This window comes from Amblyomma americanum, chromosome 7 (genome assembly GCF_052857255.1).
Source record: "Amblyomma americanum isolate KBUSLIRL-KWMA chromosome 7, ASM5285725v1, whole genome shotgun sequence".
In the NCBI taxonomy this organism is placed as follows: Eukaryota; Metazoa; Arthropoda; class Arachnida; order Ixodida; family Ixodidae; genus Amblyomma; species Amblyomma americanum.
The window spans coordinates 60,165,165-60,172,499 of record NC_135503.1 but is presented as its reverse complement, the minus strand read 5'-3'; positions in this window follow the sequence as shown (position 1 = coordinate 60,172,499).

Here is a 7,335-nt window from a genome sequence, read left to right as displayed (position 1 = left end):
CTGCATGCGTTGTCGACTCTAGGGTAGAACTTGTCACGCCACCCGAAGTTCCACAGCTGAAAGGAGAGCAAACGCCTCTGGAAAATGAGGCAGTGAGTGGAACACCCAAGTCGAAAGCAGCAATGCCAGTGGTGGTTGGGCAAATAGGGGACCGTCCTATATTGGCGCTTCGAGACAGCGGAGCTAACACAGTCTTGGTTCGTAGGAGCCTGGTGAAGGACGAGGATCTTACAGGGGAAGCGTCGGCCGTCACTCTTGTAGATAGCACAATAAGGTACCTTCCTGAAGCCAAGATTTTAGTGTCCACGCAATATTATACTGGGCAGGTAGTGGCAAAATGCGTAGACCAGCCCATCTACGATCTCATCTTGGGGAACATTACGGGTGCAAGAGGTGTCGAAGCCCCCGATCACGAGTGGAGGATGCTCGGCGGTGAAGAACATCCAAAGGAGGAAAGGCCCGTGAAAGCTCAGACGGGTGCAGTCAGTTTTTCGTACGCAGTGGAGACAAGAGCTCAAGCGACAGCCCCAGCAACGCAGCGTCCGCTCTCTGCTCCTGTTACGATGTGCCTGAGCGTAACACCGGGCGAAATTGCAATTAGGCAAAAGGAAGACCCGAGCTTGAAGGCTTACTTCGAAAGAGTCGGGGAAAGAGTGAAAAGAAAGAAGAGTCGGACGTCATTCGAGTATCAATTGGTAAATGGTATTCTGCAGAGGGAATGCATATTTAGTTCAGGAAGGCGGGTCGAACAGCTGGTGTTACCAAGAGATATGCGAGAGACCGTACTGCGCTTAGGACATGACGCCATTATGGCCGGACACCAGAGTGTTCAAAAAACGGTGTCTAGGATCACCGAGGAGTTCTTTTGGCCGGGTGTTGAGTGACTTTGAGCGCTTTGTTCGCTCATGTGACGTGTGCCAGCGCACAGCTCCCAAGGGAAGAGTTGGTCCCGTACCTCTGGGAAATATGCAAGCCATCGACCTACCGTTTCAGCGAGTGGCTATTGACATTGTGGGGCCAATCTCTCCAGTATCCGCCAAAGGTAATAGATATGTGCTTACTCTAGTTGACGTGGCCACTCGTTATCCTGACGCTATTCCATTGAGAACTACTGACAGTATCCAAGTGGCGGAGGGTCTCGTGGAAATGTTTTCGCGTTATGGGTTCCCGAGGGAAATTTTGATTGACCGGGGCTCGAACTTCACATCGGAGCTAATGAAGGAGGTTAACCGCCTTTTGTCACTAAGGCAGTTATTGACGACGCCTTACCATCCCATCTGTAATGGGCTTGTAGAGCGGTTCAACGGCACCCTCAAAAACATGATCAAGAAAATGTGCCAGGAGAGAACTACTGATTGGGATAGATATCTCCCAGCTCTTTTGTTCGCTTACCGCGAAGTACCGCGAACGAGTCTTGGTTTCTCGCCCTTCGAGATGTTGTATGGGAGAACCGTTAGAGGTCCACTTAAAATACTCAAGGAGCTGTGGGCTAATAAAGAGATTGCATCAGATCTCAAGACCACATACACATACGTGTTTGAGTTGCGGGATAGGCTGAAGGAAACATGCAGGCTTGCACATCAAAGCCTGGAAAAGGCGCGTGAACGCCACAAGGGATGTTATGAAAAGAAAGCCATTCATAGAAATCTGAATCCGGGCGACAGGGTTCTTGTGTTGCTACCCATGGATCATGATAAGTTAATGATGCAATGGAAGGGCCCGTACCTTGTGACGCGGAAGAAAAAGAACATGGATTATGAGGTAGTGATAGATGACACTAAGAGGGTTTTCCATGTTAATATGTTGAAGAAATATGAAGAACGAGGTCCTGTACGGCGGTACGCCCCCAAGGCAACTTGTTCGGTAGTGGCCGAGGAGACAGGTGATGCTGCCGAGGTGTCCACGTTCAGTGGGAAGAAAAACGCAGGAGGGGATGAGCTCCTGAAGAAGCCCAATTTGAATGCAGACAGAGGATTACAGCCCTACTCCAAATCAAGAGGGAGACGTTTTGGGATGGGCCAAGCCAAATTGAGGTCATATGTCACAAATTAGACTTGTTTAGAGATAGAGCTAACTGGTCAGCTCTGGGTGTCTGTGGGATATATATTGTTGTTGCTGTGTTAATGTATCTCTTGGATTTACCTTGTTATTGTTGTTGTTGTTGGTATTGTTGGTGTTATGTGATTACAAGAGAGTGTGTTGTGGACACGAACATGTTTATTAAGGTCACTGTATGGACAACGGCAGTGGTGTGTTAGTGTTCTGAAAACGCAATTTGGTGTGCTGTGTTAGTAGTGTGCTTTTGGTGTGTGATGGACATCTGCGGTGTGTTGTGTGCTGAGTCCAAAATCGCCACAGGAGATAGTCGGCTGGCTGGATGGCTTGAAGATGAGGATGACGTGAGCAGTTTTTCATGGAAAAACTCTTGAGAGAGGGTGCCCTTGTCACATATATTAAGGACCCTAAAATAAATTTTAAAGGACAAAGGTGTGATGAAGACGACGCGAATTAACCGAAGAATAAAGAAGAGGGAGAAGAAGCATTCGTTGATGTGGAGAGCGTTGATTGGTGGAGAAGCATTCGGTGCGGTGGAGAGAGATGATTGGTGGAGAAGAGAAGACGACGACAAGCCTTACGTGGACTAACCCCGAGGCTATAAAAGGGCGAGTGAAAGTGAGGCACGGGGGGAACAGCAGAGAAGCGGAGGCTCCAGCGGGTCAGGGACACATTGGCTGGAAGAGAGCGACGCCGGCTACTGCTCCGGTGAGCTCGCGTTCTACGACATCGCATCGTGGACTGCCTGCCGTGCCTGAGCCCGTTCCGGGGAGTCAACGGAGGACGCTACCACCTGCTACGGCCAGGGGTGTCTCCAGCGCTGTTGCCACCCATTTGGAGGGTGCCCCCAACGCCAACAACACCGGCATCGCCTCCACGGGCGCTTGGACCTGGCGCTTGTACGACGCAGGAAGCGAAGCCAGCCCGAGCACGTCGAACACCGCCAGCGATGCCAGCGCAAGCACGTCGAACGCCGCCTCGACGCCGCCTACTGGATCCATACAACGCCGCAGCCACACCGAACCAACCGTGAGCACGAACGCCGACCGCTAAATGTAGAGCACTAGTAGTAGACGCTAGTAGCAGTGTGCCCGGGTCGTGTGTATTTATAGTATTAGTGATTTGTGTTAGTTTTGTTAATTTTGTGTTCTAGTGTGTGTGCCACGTAGGTTGTATTAAATGTGCGTTTGTGTGGGTACATCCGTTGCCTAGTAAATTCTTTCGGTCCGAGTGTTCTCCGGACAGATCCGTGTCAGCGCCTGAGTGGTACAGAATCAACAGGGATACTCCCATGGCTAGGCATGAAAATGTCATGCAGCCGCTCATGGCAAACGCTCGTGTATAAAAAATGGGAAGTTTAACGCACTCTGTTGAGGCCCTTCAAAAGGTCGAAAAATTGAAATATTGATAGAGCTACCTTAGCACAAAATTGAATGCTACTTTGAGGATCACGTTTATAATTCTAAAATCAAATTCTGTGTTACAGACAACTTCCAAATGAGCGGCTGGAAGAGAAATTTTACGTAAATAACGACACCAATTGCGTCCTGTGGCAGATAGTTATTCACCTGAAAGCGAGACACATGCTTTACCTTTTTGTTACGGTGATGAGGTAAATAATTCAAGAAACATGCAAGCTTTTGATGTGAAGCAAGAAAAATACAACTGAGTTAGCCAGACTGCCCAGTGAGAAGTTTACCCCGAAGACGTAAAGCTTAGTTGCTGCCATCAAAAAAGCGAAGCCACCAAGGTCAATTTCAAACCTTTTCTGTAATATTAAATTTTCAAGAAAAAGAAGTTCACGGTGATGAACAGAAGAGAAATAAGCAGTGAACTATCAAAAAATAAATAAAGTAAGCGTGGTGAAGTTCTTAAAGCCATCATGAAAACGAAACACAACATCGCCAGGTCGTTTCCCTACCAAGTTCGGAGGAAATAAGAAGCTAGTGTTATCTGAAATTCATGAGACCACTGTTTCACCTACGCTCACAGGGAAACGTTTCTCAAAAACTAGAAACGAATTAAAACGTGACGTCAGATGCTGCATATACAGCGAGAACAAGATCGTGTGAACGACCGGAGGAATACCAAGGTTTTGGTGTGAAACATGTAAGTGCTTTATTTCCGTTACCAATATACATTTTGAAAACGGACAGGTTTGAGGAAAAAAAGCTGCAGAAGCAGCTCGACAAGTCCTGAAACCCGCTTATCGGCAGCAGCAATGCGGGATGACAGTAATTTGAAAACAATGATAATACAGCACACGCAAAAAAAATAATGAAAAAAGAGCGAGAGAGGCAAAAAAACAACAAACGAGTCATTTTTACAAGCTACATATGTTACATAATACCAAAAAATATGCATCATCGGCAAAATATTGCACTTAAATCAATCACAAAAGATGTATATATCACAGTGATTAGAGGTAGCGATTATACAGTAACGCTTATGACTAACCAGCGCAATACGCACATAATAAACATTAGCGGCAAAAATAATTGTACAGACTGGATAACAAAACACCTAAAAACACCGATATTTTCTGATATCAGTGTTTTAAGCAAGGCAGGTAGGGTATAAGCAATCATTTGCTTACCATAATTTGTCCGCGGCTGCGCAACATACGAGTCAGTACTCTGGACTTCGCGTTTGGTAATGAAATATATTTTGTTCGAGGTTTCACTTTTGAACGGATATAAATTATTCGATTTACACTCCTTAATGTATGCGTGTACTAACCTGTAATTGTATAAATTACGCAATTTCTGTATGTTCAAGTCTTGTAACAAAGGTTCACTTCGGGTGGGGAATCCCATAGCACATCACGTATAGCGGGGAGAAACTTCTTCTTAGCGACAAGTAGCCGACCTATATTTGTAACACATGTGGTACCCCGGACAAGGCAGTAGTAGTTTAGATGACTCATAAAGAGACAGTTATGAAGGAGTAATTGTACGTTACGTAGAAGATACCTAAGGGAAAAAACCACTCCGACTACCAGGGATAGTTTACTGACAAGTGATAGTGTTGCTGTTCCATGACATATCATGGCTAAAAACTGTTCCTAAAAAAATGAATGTGAATTAGCTCAGCTAATCAAAGATATACAAAGCGAAAGCTGTCGGCTTTCATTGTGTTCGTTGGCTTTGGCGTTGACAACGTTCTAGACGCCAATCATTTTGAGGAAACGAAGGGCGCATGCACTATGCTCTTTGCGGCTGCGCCGCGGCGAAGGATATAAGTCACCGCAGGCTCTGAAGATGCCGCTTGTATTACACGCGGCCACCAGCTGCGTGTAATACAAGCGGCATCTTCAGAGCCTGCGGGAAGCTGTTTCTACCGACCTCGAAGTCAATGCCTTGCATGAATGAGGCTGCCCGTCTGCATAAGAATGAAGCACCGAGAGCTAAGCGCGTGTCGGAGACGCCCGAAGTACGTGATGAACGTCTCGCCAAACGTCTTCACCTTCCACCAGCCGTGTCTTCTTCCATTGCACCTTCTCCCAAGGCGAGCGGCCGCTCCGCAGTTTATATACTGCGCCGCGGCGCAGCCGCAAATAGCATACCACATGCGCATTGAGGCGAATAGCTAATGGTGAATTCCAAACGCAGGCCCGGAGCGGTCTGCACGCTCTGTGACAGAGCGCCTGAATCCGGCGCAGAGCGCGCGACCTGAAATTGCGATTGGAGTACACTTGCTCTGGCCAGAGCATGTAGGGCGCTGCTATCGCCGCTGAAAAAGAACGTCACGCAAACTTCCGGTCGGATCCGCCGATTTCGCCGGAGCAGTTCCGATTGCTCGGCTCCGCAACTGCTCCCTGTTTACGATTGGAAGACTCGATCCGTGCTTCAGATCTGCGTTTGGAATACAGTTGCTCCGAAAAGAGCAGGAAACGTTGCTCCAGAAGTGCTCAAACTCTGCGATTGGAAGACACCATTAGTGATCACGTCACGCGTGGCGCTGCGCGCAGACCGGCGAGGTGATGGCGCGTGGCTCAAAGGACCGCGCATGCGCAGTGAAGCGCATAGCTACGCTATGACGTCACGCGCGGCGCTTCGTAGAGACCGGCGAGGCGACGGCGCGCGGCGAACAGCTGCGACTCGGCGCAGCTGGTGGCAATGGTTAAGGCGCCTGCGCATAAGTCACGAGCGCGGACCGCCTGAAATGCGCTGCTGACTAGCCTAGCGTAGCTTTCGCTAGAAGATACAGATCGCTTTTCCATATGACGCATGTAACACTGTATTCCTGAATGCAGATTTGTAAGACAAACTCTCAACATAGCCCCAAATGTTATTTGAAGCTGTAAATGCGCTATTATCTTCCAGAGATAGCCGTTCATGGAGAAAATTTGGGCTTTAGAGGTTCGTTAGAGCCGCCGTCTAAACGCGGACAGCCAACATATTTTTATAGCGAATGCCATCATGTTGCAGCTTCCGTGTAAAATAATTAGATAAAAGCGCTACAGATATCATCCTGTGTAGATCCGCTTTCAGCTAAGTAGAGGCACGACGCTAAGCTTAATAGAGGAAAGAAGACATAACACTTAGTATAATAAAATAAAGCCCACTGAGTTCTCTATAGTTAACACTGGTAAAAATTTCGCTACTTTTTCGACGTCTTTAAAATTGCGCTGTCTGCCTTCAACATTTCCTTTGTCGCAAAGGGTTAGAGATAATGATGTACCAACTTCTCTCCCGAATTTATTACTGCCCTATGGGAGACATCTTGAGTTCTTATGAAGCAACTATGACCGCGCTGAATGCGTCAACTTGTTACATGACATTGAAAAGCTATTGCTTCGGAGGTGGCATATTCTCTGGTAAATGTATTTATTAAGTTTATTCGCGGTAAATAAAGTATATCCGCGAAATTTTGATTCTCTTGCAAAAAAAGCGTATCCTTGAGATTTGCTACACCTAGTCAAAAAACAAGAAGGAAACCTCCACTCTGCATGACGCATATAGCTTGTATCCACTTAGTTCCATTTAGCTTTAACCATGAATGGAAAGTGACTCAATTCTGAGATGACTTGTGGTGCGAATAGTCGGTTGCATTTCCTAGTTGGTTTCAGAGAATTAAGTACATGAAACATTAACAAGACATGAAATAACGGGAGAACTAAGTATTAGCGTTGTGATGTTCGAAAGTGCTAGGCGTGAGATCAGAACAGAAGACATTTGACATACGGTTTCTAAAAAGGCAGCCACCGTCTGAAAGACGTTGAAGTAAGGAGCCAATTTTAGCCAATTTTAATGACCGCCATCCTGGATTCGAGGTACC